Genomic DNA, 14,174 nt, shown 5'->3' on the forward strand with positions numbered 1-14,174 from the left:
CGATGTCTTCCTTGATGAAACCAGCTCAAGGAGCTAGCGTGCACACTTAAGGGCTGACATTTTGAAGACGCTTAAATCAATGAACTGCCCATCTTGCCCTTTCGGCAGCTCCTTAGACATCTCTTCGATATCGGCCTTGAAGCCATGACCCATCATAAGTTGGAAGGCTAGGAGGGCACCGTAGGTACGTGAAGTGCGTTTGAATACCTCTATAACCTCCTTGGTGTCGACTGCGAAGGCATCGATCAGCTGCCCCAGAGTCTTGTCTTGATTGATCTTGGGGAAGATCATCGAATGCATCCGCGCCATGGCACCTTTCCCCTTTTCAAGGAGCTCCCGTGTAAGCTGGTGGGAGGCGAGAGTCATCGACACACCGTTTGCCGGAGAGTTGTTTGGAATCTTGTCCAAGGCATTGGCAGGGATGTCGGCGGCCTCTACAAGAGAATGAAATAGAAAGAATTATTGACAAAGAATCGAATTGTCAAGTGCAACAATCGACAGAGAAGTATAAAAGAGATTACCAAGTAAAGCTAAGGAAGACTGGCGAAGGAGTTCATCTTTTTCAGCTGCCCGAGCCTCGGCGGCCAGCCTAGACGCTTCCTCTTCTTTCAGCTTCTCCTTCAGCTTGCCCAGTTCCTCCTTCAGGGAGTCGACCTCTTGGCGAGCTGCGGCGGCTATTTTGACTGTGCCGTCCAACTTTGAGGAAGAAGATTTAACCTCCTTCTGCTGCCGAACCTTGTCTGCCTCCAGGGAAGTAAATTGGGAGGCGAAGGCCTCCAAAGAAGATATAACGCCCCGCAGGTCCTTAAGGAAAGAGGAAAAGTAGATGTTTGACAAAGAATCATTAAACAAGGCACGCTCCAGGAAATTCGCGTTGTAATCGAAAAAGACTTACAGGTTTTTCTGAAGGAGGGGTCATGGCGGCAGCAGTTGAAGGAACATCTTTCCCCCTAGAGAGGGAGGAAGCAGTCGATACCTGAGCCGTGGGGGCTGCCTTAGGAGCCGAAGCTTCGGAAGCCGCGACGTCCAGCGGAGCAGCGCCAGATTTGGCTTTCTTAGACCGAGGTTCAATGAAACCTTCGTCACTACGAAAGGAAATGGCTGACAAGAATTATGAAAGAAATGCGAGTAGTAAAAGACAAAATATGAATTCAAGGAAGAAGGCATTTACATATCGAAGAGATCGTCTTCATCGGCAAAGCCACCGGTTTATCTCTTCACGGGCGAAGCTCTGGTCTCCTCCACAGCTGCATTAACAAAGGCATCACAATCAGCGTCATCATCACACACTGATCCCTCTGTGTCGCAAGCATCATTGGCTGAGGAAGGAAGATCGGTGTGGACAGCTTCAGAATCTATCGGATCATCGTGTTCGCTCTCTGGGCCCGTATACTCGGCAGTATGAAAATCAACAGGGACTGAGGAGCCTCTTCCCTCAGAAGTATCGTTTGGCAAATCATGCAAGTTTCCAGAAACTGTGGGGATCTGTCGAAGAAAAGAACGAATAAGAACAATAGTAATTATGTCGACTAAGTGGAGCAGAGTAATAAGAGTATGAGAAGGAAAATTACCTCTGACGGTGGATGATCGGCATCAAGAGGAGTATAAGAAGATATCAATGGGATCGAGTCTTCCTGACTAAAGAGAGTAAGGTGACGGACTTCATCAAGCAGTTCCTTTTCGGACAGTTCAGCAATATTTATCCTGGTTTCATCCTTTGGACCCGAATACAACCACATCGGACGAACTCTGGCCATGACTGGTTGGACTCGACGTTTCAAGAACACCGCTGCCACCTCTGTGCCGATCATAGTTTTACCATCAGCCTCGTTGATCCGATGGAATTTGGCAAATAACTCGTCGGCTGCTGTCCTTTCGTCGGGAGAGAGAATGTTCTTCCAAGAATGCTTAGGCTTGGCTTCGAGGACGCCAACAAAGCAAGGAAGCTGGGACTCGGTTGTTGAGGAATCCTTGACATAAAACCATTTCAGTCTCCATCCTTGCACGGATTCTCTCATTGGGAAACTGAAATAGTTAACCTCTGAATGGACAACAAACCCCACTCCTCCGATGACAAAAGATCCATTACTACTGTTGTATCTCTTTACGAAGAAGATCTTTTTCCACAACCCAAAGTGAGGCTCAATGCCCAAGAACACCTCGCAGAGGGTGATGAACACAGCAACGTGAAGGATTGAGTTAGGGGTGAGTTGCCACAGTTGGATTTCGTAAGTCCGCAGAAGACGATGAAAGAATTCGTGGGCAGGAAGCGAGAGACCTCGATACAAGAACGACAGGAACACCACGGTAAAACCAGCAGGGGGATTGGGCCGAGAAATCGCACCTGGAAGAATCACATTCCCCTCGTCGGAGGAGATTAACCCCAGGCTTCGGGCACTCTTCTCATCACGCTTCGTGATGGAGGACGCTAGCCAATCTCCAGGTTTGGCTATCGAGGTTGGCGGCGCTGGCGGCGCCGGAGCTGGGGGAGGAGCATCTGGAGCGCTCCTCTTCGGAAGATTCGAGGAGGCTTTGGCGGCGGCGCCACCGCTCGTGGAACTGGCAGCGGCAGCAAGGTTCTTCTTCTTCACCATTGCGAGATCTGGGGAAGATCAGATAAGCGGTGGTGGCGGCGCAGCGGTTGCGAAGGAAAGAGGAATAAGAAGGACAAGAAGATGCTACGGCAAATATGGGAGAAGATTAAAGATTTTTCGTCCTTTGGAGATTTTAAGAGAGGGAGAATTTGAGGACTGCGTGGGCACGTGTCTTTGCTGCCAGTTCATTAAGGGGACCTTTTTCCATTGATGATTGCGGAAATCGAGGAGGCGCCTTGGTAACTGTATGAGAAGGGCGGATATTGCTTAAAAATAGGGCCAGACAGAGAAAGAATGGGCCCAGCGGGTCGCGTCTTATCGGTCAAAATCAAGATGTCAGTAAACATCATCAATGACGTCGTGAGGAATGCTCGAAGCATTCGAAGGAATAAAAAAGGTATCGGATGGTGAACTTGAGTCTATGCACGGATTGCGAGCATCCGCACTTAGACTTGGGGGCTACTCCCATCGGGAGCGTTGGACGCGCACCCGACAAAATGAAGACTCGAAGAAAAAAGATTGAAGAAAAAGATTGCTCAGCTCGAGTCTGCACCCGGTTTCAAGCACCCGTGCCTAGACTCGGGGGCTACTCCCATCGGGAGCGCTGGACGCGCACCCGACAGAACTCTTTTGCACTCCAGGATCATGCCCGAGACTTGATTCTATGTAGGGTAACGTTGTTTTGCCATCGGTAGTTAACCAACAAAAGTTGGGCACGTTACTCATTATCCCTTGCGTGCGGAAAATATATCGGATGACCTATGAAGACTTGCAGAAAAACTTCGGCAGAGCAAAACGTTCGAGTGGTACAACTTGAGTCTACGCACGGATTGCAAGCATCCGTACCTAGACTCGGGGGCTACTCCCATCGGGAGTGCTGACGCGCACCCGACAGAAGAAGATGATGCTGATTCAAGATAAACAAGAACGATCAAGGAGAAGAACATTAAGAGGAAGCATGCTTCAGTCTCTACCCGAACTATTTTCGGCTAGACACTCGGGGGCTACTGACGTGGGCATTACCCTTCGGGTAACCGACATTGCCCTATCCTGTATAATATAGCTGGAGGCCCATGAAGGCACTTGGAGGCAAGACGGGCAACTTGGATGGCGTACCAGAAGATTCCTTGGCGGGCAAGACAAGGAAGGAGCCGAACAAGGAAAATTTAGATTTAGAACTACTGTAAATCTAGTCGTACTCGGTTAGATCTCTTGAGACCTGGCCTCCTATATAAAGGCCAGGAGAGGGGGCTGCCGAGGGACACGATCAATCTTAGCAATCTTAGCCACCAAAAGTCTAGAGCTAGGTCGCCGCAGCACTTAGTCTCTCGACGAGATCTCAGCTGAACCCTTTGGCACCCCATTGTAACCCAATATTCTCATAATCAAGATCAGACAGGCAGGACGTAAGGGTTTTACCTCATCGAGGGCTCCGAACCTGGGTAAATCGCTCTTCCCGCTTGTCTGTGAACCGATGTCTCGTGTCAGCTTACAGGATTCCATCAACCCTAAGCCCCAATCGGAGGGCATTGCCAAGGAGTACCCTCGACACCAATTGAACAAGCGACTGCAAGGATCATGGCACAAAATGCAGCGAGAGGATTCCCTGGGATGCTTGGAAGCATCGATTGTATGCATTGGTCATGGAAGAACTACCCGTTTTCTTGGCAAGGTATATACACAGGGCGTCATGGATATTGTTGTGTGGTGCTTGAAGCTGTGGCATATTATGACATATGGATTTCTTATTCTTTCTTTGGCATGGCGGATCACACAATGACATCAACGTGTTGCAGCGGTCTCCGGTGCTCAACAAACTAGTGGAAGGTCATGCTCCACCATGCAACTATGAGATCAATGGCCACCAATATACCAAAGGCTATTATGTAGCCGATGGTATAAATCCAAAATGGGCAACTTTTGTCAAAACAATCCTTGCTTCATCAGGTCAGAAGAATGGCCACTTTGCTTCGCGACAGGAGGCTTGCAGGAAGGATGTCGAGTGGGCATTTGGTGTGCTTCAAGCTCATAATTTGCTATTGTTCGATACCCTGCTCTAAGCTAGCCTCAGGAACACATGTGGGAGGTGATACATGCTTGTGTGATCATTCACAACATGATTGATAGCTCCAAATTTCGATGCTTTTTACTACGGATTTCCACCAATTATGTCTTGGTTTCATTGGGTTTTCATTAGATTTTGTGTTTCAACTAATGTTAATATCACAATCCAGGCAAAACCTTGCTTTTGAACTATGTATTTTAGGAAACCATCATTTTTGGAGGATCCGAGGACATTTATGAGCTGATTGCAATGGAATAAAGACATTTCCTTTTGAGGACCAATTCATCCTAGTGATCCAGGGAGTTTAGCGGGAACCCGTACGGACTCGGGTGACTGTACCGCCCGCCCGTACTGAGCGGCACCACCTTCCCCTTATCAAACCAAACCCTTTTCGCGAAGGAAAGCAGGCGAGAAACACAACGCAGCAGCCACCATTCACCCGAGAACATAAGAGATCAGACCTGGAGAAGGGGAAGACCATCCTCGACTCCACCGAAGATTAATCTCATCAAGATCACCGCCTCATCCATCACACCCCACTTGTACTGAGAGCGAGAGAGATTCATACTTTTAAGATTAGGGATTGAAACCTCTATTCCATCTTGGTTTGTATTTGATTTGATCTTCAACTATTGTGGCTTGCTATGGTAATATCGATATGAACTCCATTTACTTTGCTATGATATCATTGTGTTATTCTTCTCTCATGTGTGAATAGATACCATTGGCGTGGGAGATGTAGGGGATTGGTGAGATGTGACGTGCCAATTTTATTTCATCTATTTGTGAATTTATGATTAAGATGATTATATATGAGTATGAATCTTTATGTGCATCTAATGCTGTTATCTAATTTAAGGGCCCAGATAGCATGTTCTCAAGAGCTCATAAACAGGAACTTGTGTGCTAGTGGATCGGTGACCCCCCGAGTAACACGACCGATATCAAAGAGGATCTAGCAATACTCAAGGAATCACAAGGAACCACCAAGCTTAAAGCTTTACTCCGGTTTAACCACCTTAATAGATGCGCTGACCATGTCTTTGGTAATAGGCAGAAGGATTATTGGAGGAAGATGAAATCTACCAAGAGGAGTCTTTCTCTCTTATGGGTTGCTTGCCTTCTCAGATATAAATAGGAAGAATCATATTCACTTATCAAATTTATTCCACTAGGCACATTCACTATCACCATGAACTGAATCACCCCGCGCCTACTTTTCATCTGCAGAAACTCGTTTACTTCTTATTAGTTATTTACTTTTGTGCACTTTACTTTATTGCATTATCAATACTCCAAAATATTATCATTTACATTCACCATTTTCCATTTCAATTCTTGTAGTCTATTCACCTAAGACTTGTGACACCTTGGGTGCAACATAAACATCCTCCTACGCTCCTTGTTGGGACACGATATAAAAACCGGAAATAATACTTCCACAAAAATATGCACGAATGATCTTGTGTTCTTGCAGGCTATCAATGACCATCGAGGATGACCACAAGAATCATGCCAGGAGACATATTGGTCCCTATGAGTGTCAGGGCCCTTTTGCGGAGGTTGATCATGAGGTGTCTGCAGATTTTGCTAATTTCGTCGCCATGCACACAGAGATCCGTGGCAACAATGTTCACGAGCAACTTCAAAATGATCTCGTTGAGCATATGTGGATGGTCAAAGGATTATAAGGAAATGCGGTGGCGCCTTGATCTAGCCCCATTTATTATATTTGTTTTGTTGTTTTATTATTTATTGTATTATAATTTGAAAACAATTTTAGCAAACACATTATTTGTATTATATGTTTAATAAAATGGTTGTGTTTTCATCAAAAAAATGTAGAGCCTCGTTTGGGGGACGCGGCTGGGCAGCGACGTCCCCCAAACGTGGCACGAAGAAAAAAGTGTCCCCGAAACGCTCGACCCGGTGCTGTTTGGGGGACACGACTAGAGATGCTCTAAGACTCTGAACTTCACTTATGTTGCCGCCCCCACTTGTATACGAAACCCAGAACACCCAAGCCAGTCCCTCAACATCACAGAGACTCGAACCTCCATTGCTAGTCCTTCAAGCCGGCTTTCATGATATTCTCCGCCTCTGATTTCACCATGGATCAGATTGTTATCCGATAGCGACAGAGAACAAAGCTTCGGGCCGCTCCCTCCAGAACCAAACGATTGGAATAAAAGCATGTGTGCGTACGACCGAATACCACCCGATCCTGCAAACTCGAGGTATAAGGTGACGGAGCCTTCCGGAACTCACCACTCCGACTAGATGAAGAAGAACCGACATTAGGATGGTAACCATCTTCGGACAAGAGAAACCTAGGACCGCCAATTTTATTCTTAAACGCGGATGAATACCACGCAACAATCCGCTGGCCAATGACAACAAAGGAGGTTTAGAAAATGGTGGACAAGCACCATCCTTGCTTTGCTAGGTCGCCGTCGCCGAGCCCAGGGACGCCGCCTCGGCTTGAGAGAAGAAGATGATATGGCAGGTTGCGGAGCATGAGACACCCCGTCTAGGATCCAGTGGGCGTTGCCCAGGAGGGCTCCCGATCGGCCAAGGCTATCCACGGCACCACCATGCACATCGCATTGCCCGACCAGGCCCTCTGGGCCCAGATCGGGCTCACGCCGCTACGACCACACCGCACCCATCAGCCTCGCCGGCTTCCAAAGCCCCGCCACCTTGCCGTCTACTCCAAAAACCACCTGGCCCGCCCGACGCCGCACCTCCCTGCTCGGACACACTGGAGGAAGCGCCGCCGCTGCCCTCCACCATTTTGGGGGACGAGCGCTGCCACCGCTGCTGGCGTCGGCGGCGGCAGCGGCCTGGCCAGGACGGAGTTGGGACGGAGGCGGTTAGGGTGTCTAGACCTCCGGAATCTCCCGAGCGGGAGCGACCCGGGAGGCAGTTCCGGTTAGGCGGGAGCCACCCAAGGATATTTCACTCTTTAGTTTATTTGTTTGACAGTAAATTGACTCATTTTACGAGTGTGGACATATGGAACCCGAGCCCCATGTAGTCCAATTTCTTAAAGATATACACTGGTATTTAAAACTACCAGTAACCAGATTTTCTCTGTGCAGATGAATAAGGATGGCTTCCTTCAACGTGTAATGTTTTTTGTTAAATTTTTGATATTTTAGGCTACAAAAAAATCATAAAAACTATGGCGGTAAGTCGGCACTATAATTTCAGTTCTAGTTTCACATTTTTCATTTGTGTGTTGATCGCTGACACATAATTGTGTAAAAGTTTACATGTTCATATTTGACATCTATATATATATATATATATCGGAATTTTTTGTCTGATCTTTATTGGTTGTACCTGACAACGACGACGTCTAGGTATAGTTATCTTGTTGAAAACATTGCATGTAAACTAACCGGATCCGGTTAGCAGCATTTTTGTGTGGTTCTCTTTTTGAAGGTGTTGGTTTGGAGAACCTTTGCTTTTGCTTGTTGCCGTCTGGCTTTTATCGCACCAACATGACATTTGGGAGTTATGTCTTCTTTATAAGGTTGTGTGTATCCTCCGTGTCTATTTGACATTGAGTTGTTACAAAGTTAGAGTGTAGTAACAGATAGCTTCTTAGTATTAATATATTATCTTTTGTAAAAAATATAAATCCATCTATTTTTAAACTAAAATAATAACATTTTTGAATTTTCCAAAAATCAAGCTACATGGAGCTCCAGAGTAATCTCACACCCTTCCATATACAGTAATCTCGACATTCTTATTCTTTCAAGTTTAGTTATATTTTTTCGTTTAAGTTATGCTGTAATGAAAGATAGAGAAATAGGTGCGCATTTGTTGAGTGGTTGTTCATTTAGGTGTATGAGGGTACCTCAAAGCATAGAGTGGTTCTTACACTAGTAAGAGTTCTAGAAACACACTAATAAATTGAGCTCATCCTTGAACGTTTCATGTACGTATGGTACGGTGGACAACAAACTCCATCAACCTACGTACGTACAAGCTTGCTAACTTGTATACCAACTTGATAAATTCATCTGTTGTAGCACGTACGGCAGATCTTGACGCCGAAGTCATTGAGTGTAGCAAGGGCAAAAGACCTGGCTAAGAGCATCTCCAACAGACGCTGTAAACGACGTTGTATCAAAAAAAGTGACTAGTTTAGCGTGTGGGTGTAAATTTATGCTCTAACAGGTGCTGCAACCGGCGCTGTAAAATAGAGCTTGGGGCAAAAGCGCTATCTCGTGCACTATATCTACAACGCTGGAAAGAGCGCGCTGTATAAGTCGCGCGCTGAAACAACAACCTATTTTTACAGCTCCAAAGTTTAGAGCTTCTGTTGGAGGTGAATATGACCTCACGCGCAAAATATGGATGGAGCACGATGTAAAATGCTTTTACAGCGCTAAAATTTAGAGCGCCTGTTGGAGATGCTCTAAGAGTTGTTTGCGTACTCATATTAATACATTTCTATTTTTATGGCCTAACAGTTAGAATAATTCTAGCAAATACATTTCTACTAGGACTCCTTTTATCAAAAATAAAATATCCAAATTTCTGAATAATTTTCTCGATGCCACGATTTCTCTCTGGCATTCCTAGATATACATAACAACAACAGCCATCATTGAGTAACTTACGAAATTTGCAGAGAAAAATATGGACCTATCAAATATATGAATTATTTAATTTTCTATTACATTACAGTAATACTCTGGATTAATATTATTTAAGTCTTTTGTGTATGACCAAGCGGCGGCGATTGACAAAGATTGTTTAGGGGCCCAAGAACGCCAATCATGCTTAAACTTTGAGTAATATCAAGATTTTAACATGAATATTATAGATATCTTCAAAAAATCTAGAGTAGGGGGCAATGGCCCCCTGGCGGCCTCGCCTAGGAAGCTCCGCCACTGTGAATAAGGGGTCCTTAGTTTATTGGTGCCCTAGCAGGGACCACTAAAAAAGATCGCTGAAGGGCGCAAGGGGTCCTTAGATTAGTGTCGCCCTAGCAGAGACCACTAAAAAAGATCGTTGAAGGCTGCTCTTCTTTGAATTCCAGGTACCCTGATGATCCATTTGATAGAATATGGGAATTAGATTCTGCGAGGACAGCGAATTATGTAGTTGATGTTGCTCCGGGGATTCAAAAAATATCAACCGCAAACCCTGTTTTAATTTTGTCGGTACTGAGTTAGAACCACCTGAAAAGGCCATGCAAAAAACAGTGATTGGCCGAAATGGATCCTTGAACTACCGACTTGATTTGGACGGGTTCGTGGAAAATGCATGGGGGATCTCACTTCCATTTGTTTTCTGGAGTTTAGTAAGACAAATGATTCTTCAAAGGGCCCAATCTTGAATGCCATGGAAATTTACAAACACGTCCATATTACTGTGGTGGGATCTCAAGATGTATCGTAGAGAAGAACTGTTTCGACTAATTTGGTGGTTCTATAATATTGACAGCAAACATCATGGCTAGCTTGGTATCAAGGTATCCGCAAGCAGGTTGGGCACAAGAGGGTGGTGATCCGTGTTTGCCAGCATCATGGACCTGGGTGCAATGCAGTTCAGAAGCAGCACCTAGGATTTTTTCGATGTATGATAGTCGTGCAATTCTGCCTTCACTTTGGAGTTATTTACTAATATCTTGTACTAAAACCTAAGAATTGTCCCTCGCAGCACGTTGTTAGGGAAGAACATTACAAGAAGTATCCCTGAGGAACTGACAAAGTTATCCGCATTGGTCGACTTGTAAGATCAGATGGTTCATTCTTTTCATCTTCCTTTTTTCCGCTTCCACTTTTCTGACCTATTTTCTTTGAAAATGCAGAAAACTCGATGGTAACTCATTTTCTGGTGAGATCCCTGATTTCATTGGATGCAGAAATCTGCAGTATATGTGAGTTTGCAGTTTTTGTCATAGTGCAGCATTCTGCAGGATTTATCAAACTAATTCATTTTTTTCCTGTATTGCAGTCACCTTGAAAACAATCAGTTAACTGGTGAATTGCCATCCTCATTGGGGGATCTTCCTAACCTCAAAGAGTTGTAAGTTACTACATACTTATGTGCACTTTGTTTCTCCATTTCAGTGCAATTCTACATTCATGCATAAACTTTGACTAATATTTAAAAATCAAGCATAATATTACAAATATCATTTCTAGAAAATCTGGAGTTGAGGGGGGCAACGGCTGCCCTTGGCCTAGGGAAGCTCCACTATTGTGTCTCCTACGGCCAACAAAATCTTGGAGCAGCCCTAAGTGTAACTGTAATTTAGTAGATTTGGCAATTCACAACTTCATCCAAGTGCATGCTCTATCATTGTCCTCCTACTGTGCTCTTTCTCTCAAATTTTCTCAGATGGGTTCATGCTGAACCAAAAAGTGAAGGTACGTCCGAACGAAAAGAAAGAAAGAAAGAACATCAGCAGCTACATGGACCCATCATCCATGCATGATTCCGTTCCAATTCCATCATACTGTTGATAGATGCATGGTACACATGCGCTCTGCGTGTGTGTGAAAAGGAAGTTGAATAAAAGGGTAAGGGAGGAAGAAAACAGAAGCAATAGTGTTTTGTTTTGTGATGGCTTGAGCTTTAAGCATGACCAAGCTATAGCTAGGTTGTACAACATGTGACAGGGTCCAAGGCGTCACAATCGATCATTAGTGTGTCTTTGCATCATACATATATATTCGCACCCTTATAAGCTAAGCTAGCTAAAATAATCCTAACATGTATACATCCCAAACATGAAGCAATGATTTTTCTTGGGTTGCCACCTTGGTGAATGGCCAGGCTTATCGTGAACCCTACCTGTTTTAGTCCATGTACGTAGACAGCTTGTTTAGAGTAGTGATGGAAATATAACATGTTCCCTTTATGGCCTGGAGCCCTTATAAATATCTGGACAACAAAATTACTACTCCCTCCATCAATAAAAAGATTTTTTGAATTTATCTCAATTTGCATGTATCTATACCCTAAATAGTGTTAGCATACATCATGTAAGCCATTGTTTTATGAACAGAGGTAGTATTTAAAAATTTATCCCAAGTGTCAGAACTTTTCGTGAGAAAATACAAATGTAACTCCAAGACGACCCATATGGACACAGAGACAACCACTAAAATATGTACCTCCCAGTTTCATAATTTTTATCGTAGTTTAGAACAGATTTGAATTAAAATCATGACCCAAATTATGAAATGGAGGGATAAATGTTTTGACACTGCCATTTCTGTTTATTAAGCGATATAGGTACTTCCGTAGTACTCTACTAGTGTTGAGAACACTGTTACATCTTTGAATAAAAAGCAGGTGGTATCCCAGATATGATGATCGGTCGATCAATTGGTCACAGCAATCAATGCCATGCATCCACGCAGCAATCGCGTTTGGAAAAGCTAGCTAGCCAGTTAGCTTGTGTTGTTGCTTTGGTAGTGTGTCGACGGTCGTTCCCTCAATCGCTTTGTGGTGCTTGAGTGTTGCGGCAAGCTAAGCTGAGTGATAAAACTTTGCCAAAAAGGAGAAGCACTCCGCTAAACACCACCCAACAAGGACCGTCCGTCGATCGATGTCTTCAATCGCATATCCAAAGGCACACCCAAAAGTTGAAAGTCACTTATGCACGCATGCACGACAAAATTGACAGGATGACGTTGACATCAGCAAGTACTCAACGTACTCTAAGTCCCATCTCCATATTTGTCCAAATAAAAGTTATATATCGACTATATATGTGTGTGACGGTGTGAGTAAGTTTAAGTGTCACGTTGGCCCCAACGGTTATCATCGAAGCCTCATAGTCGATCATAGGAGCACAAAAATTCACAACAGAACACCAAGATTTGGGATCACAGTTCAACACTAAACACTTACATGTGTGGGACATGTTTAACGGGCACTCCTCCCCATGTACTAATCAGAGTACCACGATGGCAACCCCGCCGAGCTCTTACATACACATCGGGTCTACAAACGACATGCTAGTTCGGCGCTCGTCCTCAAACTTGATCTTGTGTCTAACCTATAACTTGCGTCTAGTTTATTTTAGCTACCCACGGTGCCTTTATATATTAGGACTAGGTTACAGAGTTCAACTCCAGCACTTGATCTACTGCTAATTACAATCCCAATGATATTACTCGTACACATATTTGAAACATATCTCATATTTAAAACATATCTCAAGACTCAAGAACTACACCTTGACGAATATGTCCTCCGCCATTATGAAGCCGTCATGCACAAACCTCTATGTGCTTGAACTTGAACCACTAATCATAAGCTTCACTCGGATTTTATGATAGTATGTTGAAGGTGTAGCTAGAGTCATCCTGAATAAACCCCATGTCATCGCGTATCGAAACACGCACACCCATACGCCGCGTGTTGCCGCACCAAAAAAATTCAGAAACCATCAGCGTCACGCTCCTATGTTGTCACCGTCGCCGATCTCGCCGTCATTTATGTTCCTACTGGCATCCCTACCGATCCGCTAGACTATCCAGACTAATCCCTACTGAGCCCAGCCGGATTTGTCAAAGTGCAACCATGCTCCATCTGACGTCGTATCCGCCCATTACATTCTGTGGTACATCGCTTGACGCCATGCACTTGAGGCTACTGCAACCATGCTCCATCTGCCTACAACGATCCTCGTCCAGCTTCATGGTACAAACCTTGCACACAAATCAACAAATTTATCGGAACACATAAATTCCGTCCAAATCAATGTGCATCTCCATTATTTTATCTTGCTCTTTAGCTCATGTCCTTTCTTTTTTGAGAGAGGGTAATGCTCGTGTCTTTAGAAACTCATGACTTTGACCATGGCCGCCATCGATCAGACAATTTTTTTCCCACCAAACCTCGTGCACGCTGCTACACTTGACGATCTGCTACCTCTGGACTGCCCGTGCACGGTGCACCGCGCACCAGCCTCATGCCACTGCCTTGGTGCTGCTGGCTTGCTTGCTCTTTTTTTTTTTGAGGTTTTGCTGCTGGCTGGATTGCTCTTTTTTTTTTTTTTTTTTTTTGAGGTTTTGCTGCTGGCTTGCTTTATCGCACATCATGCACGTAGACCGGATCAAGCCTGAGCCTTTGCCTCGCGCTCAACCTGCCCATGCATGATGCATTGCAGCTGCCTAGGCCGCGTCAGCCCAGATGGGCTTCGGCCATGAGCCTATGTGGGCTGCGCCACAAGCCTGGGCACCATTGGCATTGCGCCCACTCGGCCACTCGGGACCGGTGAATGCTATACACTGATCAGGTCGGTGTATACCAATCACCGCACACCCCTGTCGTTATCTGGGCCTAGCCCATTTATCTCGTTATGCGTTGATTGTGTCACATTGGAACCCTTCGCTGCTTTTTCTCGTAGATTCCGTTTCTGCGTTTTTATTTATTGAGGATTCCGTTTCTGTGTGGATTCACTAGCATATTTTCTCATTTCCGCTAGTTTCCCGTTTTTTTCCTTCGATTCCTTTTCTTTCTTATTATATTTT

At 44.8% G+C, this 14,174-nt stretch overlaps 1 long non-coding RNA gene across 1 annotated transcript; it reads left to right on the top strand.

Annotated features, from left to right (window-relative positions):
• The first annotated feature begins 10,350 nt into the window (after nucleotides 1-10,350).
• LOC124651615 lies at nucleotides 10,351-10,704 on the top strand. Its single transcript, XR_006987464.1, has 3 exons — nucleotides 10,351-10,413; nucleotides 10,493-10,561; nucleotides 10,639-10,704. It is a non-coding gene; the product is annotated as an uncharacterized LOC124651615 (long non-coding RNA).
• The last annotated feature ends 3,470 nt before the right edge of the window (nucleotides 10,705-14,174 follow it).

Source organism: Lolium rigidum, chromosome 5 (genome assembly GCF_022539505.1).
Source record: "Lolium rigidum isolate FL_2022 chromosome 5, APGP_CSIRO_Lrig_0.1, whole genome shotgun sequence".
Lineage (NCBI taxonomy): Eukaryota > Viridiplantae > Streptophyta > Magnoliopsida > Poales > Poaceae > Lolium > Lolium rigidum.